Source organism: Pan paniscus, chromosome 23 (genome assembly GCF_029289425.2).
Source record: "Pan paniscus chromosome 23, NHGRI_mPanPan1-v2.0_pri, whole genome shotgun sequence".
In the NCBI taxonomy this organism is placed as follows: Eukaryota; Metazoa; Chordata; class Mammalia; order Primates; family Hominidae; genus Pan; species Pan paniscus.
The window spans coordinates 31868526-31881305 of record NC_085927.1 but is presented as its reverse complement, the minus strand read 5'-3'; the positions used below and the strand labels follow the sequence as shown (position 1 = coordinate 31881305).

Below are 12780 nucleotides of genomic sequence, written 5' to 3'. Positions count from 1 at the left end.
TTGTCCTGGGCACATAAGGTAGTGAGTTCCCTGTCCCCAGAAATGTGCAAGCCTCACTCACCCAGAGACACTGACTCTGGTGTCAGTACCACCCACTTCCAACACACGTGCAAGCACGTGCGCACACACACAACTGAGCCTAATCTAGGCTGAGCAGAGCAGCTTCCCAGGATGCAGCAGAGAGAGGAGTATGAGGAAGAGATAGACATGGCAGCCAGTCTGAAGTTTCCTGGTTAATCCTTCAACCCAGCTTGATGGCTTTGTCACCACAACCCCAGAGCCACAAGGGTGAAACCAGAGCACAGCCCCAACCCCATTCACAGGCAGGAAACTGAAGCTTAGACAAAAGGGATTTACCGAGGTCAGCTGGCCCCAGGAGGTCTGCAGACCTGCGGGTAAGCCCAGGACCCACCCACCCCTTACCCTGCCAGCCCCCAGAATGGAGTCACTATCCCTGGGTATGAGAACGCACAGATCTCTGTGGCTTCTCCAGGCCTGTCTACATCCCTGGACTGGACGCTTACTACCCAGACCTGGAGTTGGAATCCATCTTCCACGCTGTCTACCCGTGCGGTGCAGTGTTGAGAATTAGAAAAAACACCCCTTCAGTAAGATTTAATAACCACTACCTGCTGGAAACCTGTTGAAAGAACTATGTATATATCCCCATATATATAGCTGAGAGGTGGCAGGCGCCCCCTGGAGTTGGGCAATGACCCCTCGCACACCCGGCCCTGCCCCACCCCAATCCACAGCCACAAACAGAACCCAGGAGTGAGGCAAGCATGGCCCAAGGACACAGGGTCCCCCAACCCCATCACAGCTCTGGCTCTACTCCAGAGCTGACCCCCCACCCCCATTCAGGGCTGCCAGATCCTCCTGGGTCTGTTTCTTCATGCTGCACTCTCCCCTCCTTTTTTTTTTTTTGAGACAGAGTCTCACTCTGTTGCCCAGGCTGGAGTGTAGTGACGCGATCTCGGCTCACTGCAACCTCTACCTCCCGGGTTCAGGTGATTCTCCCACCTCAGCCTCCCGAGTAGCGCAGATTACAGGCACGCACCACCAAGTCCAGCTAATTTTTCTATTTTTAGTAGAGAGGAGGTTTCACCATGTTGGCCAGGATGGTCTCGATCTCTTGACCTCGTGATCCGCCCGCCTTGGCCTCTCAAAGTGCTGGGATTACACGTATGACCACTGCGTCTGGCCCACTCTTCCCTCTCAATTCCAAGAAGCCACGGCTCTCTCAAGGGCTTCTTCGAATAAGTCAGGTGACTCTGCCCCAGCCCTCCCTCACCCACCGGCATACCTCTCTCAAACCCACTTAGCCAAGAAACAGAGGCCCCCCCTAGCCCAGACGCAGTTGGATAGAGAACCCAGGGCTCTCCCCTTCTGTGGGATCCCTCTGCAGGATGTGCCCATGTGAGTTTCCCCCTTCACCCCAAAGTGCAACTCACTCCCACTGCACAGGTGCATAAACCGAGGCTCGGAGAGGAAGAGGAACTCCTCTAGAGCACAGCAAGCACACGGCAGAGCTGAGAATGGGACTCAGGCCTCCAGACACTCCTGGGAGTCCCCTGGCCTGAGCTTCCCCACCTATGATGTCCAGCATCTCAGAGAGGGTGAGTGGCTCTTCCGGGTCACACAGCGCTGGGCCACAGCCAGCTGCCCTCACTCACTGGCTCACCGGACTCTGGATCTGGTCGTCCAGCAGCACACTAAAACCAAGCTAAGATTCCCCGCTGTGACCCAGCTCCTCTCCTCCCCACCTCCCCAGGCAGCATGGGGGTGGGCAGTGCGGTGCCGGAGAGGCATTAAAGGCACAAGAACTGCTGCAGGTGGGACAATGGCTGGCTGCTGGTCCCATCCCTGGGGCTGTGTGATCTAGGACCGCTGCAGGTCTGAGTCCGGTGGGGTCTCAAACCCTGAATGAGAGACCTGAGCTCTGACGGCCTTGGTGGGGCTGAATGAGGCCAGGTTTCAGTGGAAGGCAGATTAGACCAAAGGTTCCCTGGGAGATGGGGCCACAGAGCTGGGCTGCAGCCAGATGCCCACGCCAGGAGGGGCTGGAGATGTAAGCATCTGAGGCCCCACAAGGTCTAAGGAGCCTAGTTCACCTCTACAACCCCAGGGCAGGGGATGCCTCTCCTAACAGGCCCTCTCCCCAGCTTGCAGAGCTACAGGTGGGGCTCTAAGAGATGTCACTCCAAGGACCCTGGTCACCTGGACTGAAGGGAGTCACATGATCCAGGAGGGTCCTTCCTCAACCCCCAATTTCAGGGGTCTGACAAGACAGGCTGACAGAGGACCCCAGACAGTGGGAGCAGGGGGACGAGGCCCATCCATCCATCACACCCTCACCTGCTCTGCCCCATTCAATGAGATGGGGTGGGTGCCCCCACAGGGCTGACAGGCCCAAGCCTCTCAGCCCTCAGATCGAGGTCCACACATGGTCTGCAGCCTGCCAGTATTGTCACTCTCAGCAAGGTGCACGCTTACATTCCTTCTTTCATTCCATCATTCATTCTCTCATCAAATCCTGGCCCCTCCAGATTCTTCTCTCAAGGAGCCCTGACCTGGCTGGGCATGAGACAGTATGGTCACCCCAGGGGGAAGAGCCCTACGGGAGGGGCAGACACCAGAATAGGGGCCTTGGGAATCCAGCTGGAGGTGGGATTGGATTTGGGGAGGACCTGACAGGCAGAAGGAACCACCTGAGCCTGAAGGCCAGGAAATGGAGCCTTTTCCAGGAAGTGAGGGCTGCAGGGGACCTCTTGACCACCCTAGGCCCGTCCTGAGCCCCGAGGTGTCAAAGCTGGAAAAGGAGGTGGCCGAGCTAAGACCTTCAAGGCCAGGCCAGTCTGGACTTTGAGAGCCCTGGGAGGCTGGTCAATGTGTCACCGGGCCCAGTAACCCATTAACCCTGGCTCACTCATTAAGACCCTGGTGGGTGTCCATTAGCTCCTTGGCCGGTTTCAGGAGCCGGGCAGAGGGTAGGGGTCATGGGAAGAAGGGAGTGCTGATTGGGGTGCTAGGTGGAGGCTGGCTGAGTTGGCTCTCTGTGTCCTTGTTCCTTGAGGAGCGTTCCAGGGCCAAGCTGGCCTCCAGCCAGGGGCAGCTGCAAACACAGCCCGGCGGGGATGCCGCCCCACCATCCTAGTGACTTTCATCTCCTTATCACTCCTGTGTACTGGCACCAGCAGCCCACAGTGCCTCGGGGGCCTCAGCCTCACAGGAGGCTCAAGGGGCCAGTCCAGTGCCTGGCTCAGCACCCAGCCACACTGCCCCTCTGAGAAATGGGCCCAATGTGGCCTCCAAAACCTTGTCTGTTTCAACGGGCTGGGATCTGCCCCACCTCTGTATCTGGGAAAACAAGGCCCTGGTGGGGCAAGAAGAGAGCTCCTGGCATAGGAACCTGCAGGCTGAGAGGGGAAGGAACCTGCCCAAAGCCACTCGGCCAGACAGTGACCCATGACACCAGGAAGGCTGTGCAAACCACTTCCTGCAACTGGCGTCTCATTGCAGCCCCACCCCACTGTCAGGTCCAGGAAGCTGACCACAGGAATCACCCGGAAATCCTCGTGCCCTGAGTGGGCCATGGTGAAGGCCATGGCAGGGTGGGGTTGGGGGGCGCATGGGGGCATGACATCCTCAACTGCAGTCATGAGGCTCACAATGAGCGAGCAATGCGGATGGGTCCAGATGCAAGCTGTGCGTGGCCCATACTCCAGAACCACTGGAACAACATCTCAGGGACCCCTGGGAGCCAGAAACCCAATATTATCCAGGACATTTTGTGTCTCCTGGTGTCCTGCACCAAGGAGACACTTGGTAAACTGGCTAAATAGAACTGACTTCAAATCCAAGCATCATAGCATTGGAGTCAATATTAGGATCACGGAATCTCAAGTGTTTGCCCTCTGATCTTCCAGCATCCCAGAAAGGTCAGCTTACATACCTTCCCCAATGGGGAGCTCACTACCTCCAAAGATAGTGGGACTGTGTTTGGTTGGCGAGTTCTTCCCAACATTAAGCACCAATTTGCCTCTTTGTTACACCTGCTGCAGGTGGGCCTGGCCTCAGATCCTGCCCACTGTCAAAGGCCACAGAGCAGAGAAACAGGGGCCACCCCAGATCCTGTGCCTGGCCACAAATTCTCTGAGCCACAAAGACCACACTGAAGGAATGGGAGGAAGACTTCAGCTCAATGGAAGGGCTGGTGCCACTCAGCTGTGATGGAGGGACATCAGCACAGGCCAACTGTGGGCATGGGCAGAGCTCCTGTGCCCCCAGAGCCTGGCCAACACCCCCAGTGCCATTTGCAGCATTTGTTATTCCAGCACCCACCTGTGATGTGAGGACACAGACTGAAGCATGGCCAAGTGCGTGGGCCCTTCAGAATTGTCAGCTTGTGAATGCCTGGGAGCACCCAGCAGCAAGGCTGGCCTGGCACTTGATGGAACAAGTCCAACTCCCAAACTCAGAGGCAGGATGGCAGAGGCATGGGTCCTAGAGTCCCTGGGTTCAAACTCAACCCCAGCCACTGATATTGTGGGTATCACAGCAGCCTTTCCCTTCCTGGCCTCAGTCTCCTACCTAGAGAGCAGGGATAACTACAACAGTTACTGGGTGGATTCCCTGAGACGGCCACACACAGACTGCAGGGAGCATCTGCTACTTTCAAGACCTCACAGGGTCTCACCAGGCTCTGACACCAGGCCTGTAGGAGCTTCTCACCTTTCCTGATGAGCAGCTCAGAGCAGGGGCCCAAAGGGTACCCCTCCTGGCCGCCCTGTCCTCCCTGCCCAAGGCACCCTCCACAGGTAGTATTTATCACATCACCTGGTAATTATCTGCAGTGTCTGAAAGCTCCAAGGAGGGGTTGGGGGTGCAGGAAGACTGTCCATGCCTCAGCCCCGACACTATCCCACGTCCTGGTCTCCAGGAAAGCCAACCCGAACCCGCTCATGTCTCAAGGCCTCCCTGGTGACATGCCCAAGCACACCTGTTCACACACAGCCCCCTGTGACTTCACTGATGCCAAAACTGGGCAGCACTTTCCACGCACGCCATGCTCTCATCTGGACTTCTGGGGACCTCCCCCTGCCTCATAGCAGCACCTTCCCGACCTCCCTTGCTTCTTGGATACTGGGCTCAGGAATGCTCTCACTGACGAGTCTGCGCCCTGCTGGCTTATGTTTCAGACACACCAGATGGACGTGCCCAAGCCTGAGCTAAGCAGCTGCCTCCCCAGACCTCCTACCACCAGGGCAGCCAGAGTCTAGCCCTGGGCAGCTGCCCCTGCATCCTCACTGGGCCTGTCCAGCTGCTCCCACCTCTATACCCCACTCCCAGCCTCACCTGATCCCCAGTCCCCACAGGCCACCCCTCTCACCTGGAGACTCCCAATCACAGGTCCCAGCCCCTCTGCTGTTTCCCTACTGCAGCCCAGGCGCTTGGCATGCACATCTGAGCACATCCCTCCCCCACTGGAAAAAAAACACTCCAGAGGTCCCCCTTGTCCTACCTTGCTGGCACCCGTCCTTTCCTCCTTTTTTTTTTTCTGGAGTGGGGCAGCTGGATATGAACCATCCTTTCCCCTTGCTCCTTCCCGGTCTTTGGGACTTTGCACTGACTCCATTATCATGGAGACACTCTTCAGACACCAATCACAATGCCACCTCCTCCTGAAGCCCTCCGGCACTGCATCTCACTCTGCAGGCCAGCTGCGACTGCTGCCTCCTCCACAGTATCCACAGTGCCCAACAATCTTCACTGAATGGATGGATGCCAGCTGTCAGGTGGCTAGCTGTTTTTACTAAAATGCGTCTTCTAGGACTTTACACTGAATCTACCTAGCCACCTGACAGCTGGCATCTCTAATCTTGTAATCCCAGCACTAAGGGAGGACGAGGTGGGTGGATCACTTGAGACCAGGAGTTCAAGACCAGCCTGGGCAACATAGAGAGACCCTGCCTTTAATTTTTTAATTATATATATTTTTACAAGGCCAAAGAGGACAAGGTTTGGGGAGCTTCATGTGGAGGCCGACAGGAAGGTGAATAAGAACTCATCCACGGCCAGGCGCAGTGGCTCATGCCTATAATCCCAGCACTTCCGGAGGGCGAGGTGGGTGAATGGCTCGAACCCAGGAGTTCACCACCAGCCTGGGCAATATAGAGAGACCCCATCTCTACAAAAATAAACAAAAAAATTAGCTGGGTATGGTGGCACATGCCTGTGGTCCCAGCTACTTGGGAGGCTGAGGGGGACGATCACTTGAGCACAGGAGGCAGAGGCTGCAGTGAGCTGAGATAGTGCCACTGTACTCCAGCCTGGGCAACAACAAAAAAACCCAACTCATCCATGTGTCCAACTCCATTAGGACAGAAACTTCTGTACTTGGGAGTCTTCCAGTCTTTGCCTTATATTATCTCTTCATCTGACTGTTTATTTGTAGCCTTTATTTATTTTATCTTTTTTTTTTTGTGATCCACCCGCCTCGGCTTCCCAAAGTGCTGGGATTACAGGCGTGAGCCACCATATATCACGTTCTCACTTCAAGTGGGAGCTAAGCACTGGGTACACATGGACATCAAGATGGAACAATAGACACTGGGGACAACCGCAGGGGGCTGAGAGGGAGAGGGGCAAGTGCTGAAAACCTACATATTGGGTCCTATCTGGGTGCTGGGGATCATTCATACCCCAAACCTTAGCACTGCACAATATACCCACATAACAAACCTGCACATGTACCCCTTGAATCTAAAGTGAAAGTTTTTTAAAAATCTCATGGGATTCTTTGGAGGAATTAAAAGAGGTTGAGTCCATCCATGCCCCATTCAAAATCCAGGAGTGGCTTACAAATGCTCTGGTTTTAGAGCTTCAATATGAGTTTTGTGATACAACACAAACAGGCAGAAGAGAACTGTATTCAATATACTTGAAACGAACCATCGCATATAAAATAAAACGATACCATTTGTGGCCAGGCATGGTGGCTCACGTCTGTAATCTCAGCAGCACTTTGGGAGGCTGAGGAGTCCGGCGGATCATTTGAGGTCGGGAGTTTACATTCCCACCAACAGAGTTTGAGGGCTCCCCTTTCCCCACGTCCTCACCAGTGTTCATTATTGCCTGTCTTTTAGACAAAGGCCTATTTTAACTGGGGTGAGATCTCATTGTGGTTTTGATTTGTGTTTCTCTGATGATTAGTGACACTGACACACCACTGTGCCCTCGGTTGGCCTTAGCTCACTTATACATCTAACATTCACACGACTAAAATAGTCCCCATGAAGCCAATAGTGCCATTGGTATCACGTAGAAGGATACAAGACACGAAACACCGTGTGCCAGCAGATGTATCCTGCCTGTGTCTTTAGCAGGAATCCTCACGGCTGTCCACACTTCAGGCCAGGAGCTATTCTCTGGATCCTGCTCCCTAAGTGACACCTCACGTGCAAAGCAACAAGGTCACATGGGTGGGCACAGGGCTACCAAGCTTAGAAGCCTGTGTCCCAAAAAGAAACTGAGATTTCTTTTAACAGTCCCATGGTCAAAGTTTTCAAGGGTCCCAGCAACGGACATGCCTAGTTACAAACACCACTGCGCTCAGGGAAACCCAAAGTATGGTTTAACTCTTGATTTTTTCTCCAAAGCCAGCCACGAAAAAGTTGACCACAGACTTCAAAACATTTCTAACAATAGCAAAGTCCAATTGATGGCAGACTTCAAAAATTGCAAATACTCTTCTCTAACTCGAGATGCCCCCATTGTTTTACAATTCATTCATAGCTCTCCCAATTCAGATAATGATGACCAACTCTGGGTCATTTTTATTTGTAGTCTGGTAACCCAACACAGATGACATTCCACCTTTTCCAGGTTTCCAAGGGAACTGACTCAGAAAGTTAGCCCAAGTTCATATTCATTTCTAGAGAAAGATAAAAAAAGTTTTCTAACTTTATTCATGCATACGCAATACAAGGATCCATGGAATTTCTGAGAGACCTTCAACCTCACTGCCAAATTTTCAAGAGCTGTGACAAACCTTAATGTCAAAGAAAGACTGCTTTCATAGCAGCAGAACTGCCATCACATCTGTCAGCGGGATCTGCCACGGGCTTTTTTTTATGTCGTATCAACTGCTTCCCCATGTCTCTGAGTTGTTGAAAGTATCACAGCGGCAAACACATTTTTCTTTCTCACTTTTTTTTTTGCTGTTGAGATGGAGTCTCAATCTATCCCCCAGGCTGAAGAGCAGTGGTGCAAGCTTGGCCCACTGCAACCTCCGCCTCCTGAGTTCAAGCGATTCTCCTGCATCAGCCTCCAGAGTAGCTGGGACTACAGGCATATGCCAGCACGCCTGGCTAATTTTTGTATTTTTAGTAGAAACAGACTTTCACCATGTTGGCCAGGCTGGTCTCAAACTCCTGACCTCAGGTAATCCACCCGCCTTGGCCTCCCAAAGTGCTGTGATCACAGGCGTGAGCCACCATGCCCAGCAGGCAAACACATTTCTAGTTCACGCATACATATGCCAGGTGGGATGAACCTGCCCCGGGGCCCCTGATGGTGCTCATGGGTAGAGCAGGGTGATCCCCAGGTCCCACGATGGCATGGGACCTGATGCTGGCATCAGGTGGTCTGGCCTATTGTTAGGCCCCCTGCTGGTGCAAGCACATGCCAGAAGTGGAGGGCAGGGCAGGTCTATACCCAGGTCCCTGGGTGAAGTACTTGGGTACTTGGGTGGGGGTTCTCTGGGAGGGGTCAGCCTGTCCTTAGGCCCTGTGGGAGCCTGCATGGACACAGGTTGTGGTTGGTGGGCTGGGGTGATCCCCAGGCCCCTGAATGTCATCCTTGGGGACCAGGGGCAGGTGGGCTGGGTCTGTTGGCAGTCCTCCCTATGGTATGTGTCTGTGCCCATGGCAAGAGGTGGGCAGAGCAATTTCCAGGCTCCCAGGTGGCTTGCTTGGGTGGCAGTGGTGGTGACTGGTTTTGAGTGGGTTGAGTCTGCATTCAACAGTCAACTCAGAAACCCCAGACGCCATTTTCCATGCCAACTGGCCTGTCCACCACTCAGAAAGGCCCTGGACACTGTGCCATGTGGCTGGCCCCGCATTGGGCCAGGTTTCCATGGGAGGCAGGAGGTCTGGGCCCTGCCCTGGGGAGGGAGAAGAATGGGACACAGGCAGTGGTCATTGAGCAGAAGAGACAGAATGAGCACAGGATGCTGTGAGGCGGTAAGTATAAGGAATCATGGAGCTGAAGGTGTTCATCTGACATATACCAGAAACTAACATAAAGTAGGAAAATACACAAAACCAACTAATCCAACAAAACTTGGGCAAAGAACTGATAGACATTTCTGAAAAGAAGGCAGGAAATGAACAGGTAAAAAAAAAAAGCTTGCCCACATCACTAATCATCACAAAAATTTAAATCAAATCACACTAAGACAGTGTCCCCATCCACATAAAATGAATGTTGCCAAAAGCAAAAACAGAATTTTTAAAAGGCAATCACAAGTGTAAATTTACAGAGAGGGAAACTCTTAGACACTACTGGTGGGAATGTAAATGGGTGTACACACTATGAGCAATAGTTGGCAGTTCCTCCTCAAACTAAAAATACAATTACTATGTCATCTAGCAATCTCACCACTGGGAAATACAAAGTACATGGATGTATTATGCTCCCTGATTACAAATGACATAGAAGAGCTATAGTGGTCCAAACAATACGGTATTGACATTAACACAAAAATACAGAACAAGACACAACGAGGGAACCAAATACCAAACCCAAATTCATATATGATGGACACATTTTTAACAAATATACCCAGGGGATGGGAGACCCCGGGCTGCCTTCGGTCGAGGCTGCAGAAGTGTCCTGGGGGGACCTGCAGCCACCTCTCACCTGGGCTCTGGATGGTTTCTACTCCATGAGGATTTCCAGAGTTTCCCCTCAGCCACCCTCAGAGTCAGGGGGGCTTCCACGGGGCTGCAACCATCTGTCCCAGTCCTTCCTGTCTCTATGACACACCGTGTGACCTGCGTACACTGCGAGATGTAGGTGCGTGCATTGAAACCGTACAGTTAAGATGACCTACAACCGATGCTACTCTAAGTCTTCCAGAGATTTTTCAGATATCCCCAGAGTCAAACAAACTAGTGATATCCCATGGTTTTGCAAACCAGAACCAACAACTGCACAGAAACAGCTCCTTATGCGCCATCAGACACTCTCCAGACCTGCCCCTCACTCACAAATGTTAACAAAGCAGCATGAACCCAGGCAGTCTTCACTCCTCAGGGCCACATAACAACCTCTATCGATCAGGAAGCCTTTGATCTGGGCCAGGCTGCCGACCCACAGGGGTTAATTGTGCCTCTCATGCTGAGTGTTGTTTCCCCTCACTGGACTAACCCCCACCCTTCCACCAAGAAGGGCCCCCAGGGAAACTGCTGTTTGACATCCAGGAGCCCATGTGGAATGTTCCAGCAACCTGGATGGCCTTGGCCACCTCTAATACCAGCCTTTCCCTCTGTGGGGCTCCCTTCCTGGCTCTTGCTCATGCAAGTCAATCTAAAGTGGCTGAGATGTCCTGCTCCCTCACCCTCCTGGGTCACCCTGATGGCATAGGCAGGTGTCTGCATTCAAGAATGAGTTACCCACAGGCCAACTTCCCTGGTGTGGGGGACAATGCCTGGGGCCTCCAGACAGCCAGCCCCAGGTAAACAATCCAGCTCTGACACAGCTCAAAGACTGTGTGGCATACCTGGAGAGACTCTCTGGTCCTGTGCCCTCTTCTGGCTCACTGGATTCTTAGGATTATTGAGAGACTGGGCTTAAAGCTCTCAGCCTAGGGCCCACAATGCCACAGGGAATCAAATCAGCATGACCAGGGATCGAAGACCTCTCCTTGGCTGGGAATGGGGAATCAGGGTTGCAGAGACAAGGGGCACAGAGAGATGCCTGTGCCATCAGAGAAGGGACTGGGGATCTGGTCCACTCTGGGCTCCTCAACCTGAGCGTGAGGCCTTGCTGCGGCCATGAGCTCACCTGCCCCTTGGGAGTCCACTGTGACTGCAGTCCAGCGGGGTCAATGTCCACACTGATGCCAGAAAGAAGTCCTGGGAGATGCGGAGGGCATCCTGTAGCGGCAGGCAGTCTGGGTGGTCCACGGGTGTGAGCTTCAGCAGGTCCTGGGAAGGGATGAGGTGGTGGATTGGGGGCCGTGTTTTTGGGGTTCGATGAGAAGCTCCTGGGGGAATGCTCAGTCCTCACCAAAAGAATTCAAAGGGCAGGTACTCAGGGACCCACACTCATGCCTGCAAAATCTGAACCGAAAATTAGAATCGGAGCAGCAGGGTTGATTCTAAAAGGGGCTGGGCTCGCTTTTCTCCCTGCTGCAGTCATTACTCTTTTCCCCTGGCAGAGGCAGCCGGGTGGAGGCTCATCTCTTCAAGCAGCTGGGAGAGACACCCCACTACCCACCCTGCAGCTGCTCCAAGGATACTGGAGACAAAAAGACAGGGGTTGGGGAAGCAAGACGTTCCTGCCTCCACCAAGACAGCAATTGGCCAAATGCCCTGACCCTGCTGGCATGGTTACCGCAGGCCAGGCAGGCATATTCAGGGCTCAGGATCCCTCTGCCTGACTTTTCAAACGGGCTGTTCTCAGTGACTCTGGTCCCCTCCCACCCTGGGCTCACTCTTGAGAAACTCCTAAGCCTTCTCTGGCCCTTCAGGGGCCTTAACGCTTATGTGTAGGACCAGGATGCTCTGAGTGACCTACTTGGTCAGTGGGCTGCTACAGCAGAGCTGTTGGGGAAGGCAGAGAGAAAAAGGACAATGACATACAAAGAACCACTCAACACCTCAGAAACCAGCTTTGTCCCCCACCCACCTGCCTTGCTCCCCACATGAACACCTGCTTGCAGGAAGCCAAAGTGGGTCCACAGCAGCCCACCTCTGTTCTCACTCCCAGGGCAGACAAAGCAGCAAGAACAGGTGACACACAGCCCTGGTGACCCTGTCCCCTCCCTACCCATGACTACTCTCCCATCAGACCTGGCTTCGAGGGCTGCCCCCCAGTCCTGTCCAGGCCTTATCTGGCTCAGAGCAGATGATCCCCTGCACCTCCCACCCTGAATCACACAGCTACACCCAGCACATGCTACAGAGGCCCAGCACACTCTGGATCACATCCAGAAACTCCACAATAGGGGAGGAGACATGCTGTTTCCCAGGAAGGGCAGTTCCCCAGGCTTGGTCATTCTCAGACTCCTCCAGTCAAAGGCCGGGCACAGCCAGCTGGGATCGCCATGCTTCACTCTGACCCACACGACTGGCCTTGCCTCCTCTATGGGAAGAGACCCCTCCGCACAACCTCAAACCGAGACATAACAGGACAGGACAGGCTGGATGCTAGAGAGGCCAGCCAGATCTCCACACAAAGGCTCTGCTCTTAAGCAGGAGGTAGCCTGAGGGTCAAAGGTTTCCTGAAGCAACTCAGGTGAGACCTCACATACAAGAGCCCCAAAGAGGCTGCAAAAGCACCAGCTCAGCCAGCCAAGAACCCAGGTGCCACACGCTTCTCAGACCACTGAGGATCGCTGCGATTCAGCAGGAAAAGGTGGACATGACAGCTGATGGACCAATACTTCCCAACACCCTTCCAGCAAGCAGCTGTGCCCCGCCCCTCCCCACATGAGTCACTCAACTTCGGTCCCGTACATGGATGCCTTTGACCATGGGGTCATGGCTTGGG

General features: G+C 53.7%; 1 gene segment (V, D, J or C); it reads right to left on the bottom strand.

The window, feature by feature from the left end:
• Positions 1 to 12780, bottom strand: part of LOC117978456 (immunoglobulin lambda variable 6-57-like) — a 38756-nt gene that overhangs the window by 16094 nt on the left and 9882 nt on the right. Inside the window, exon 4 of the V gene segment in view lies at positions 11071 to 11213.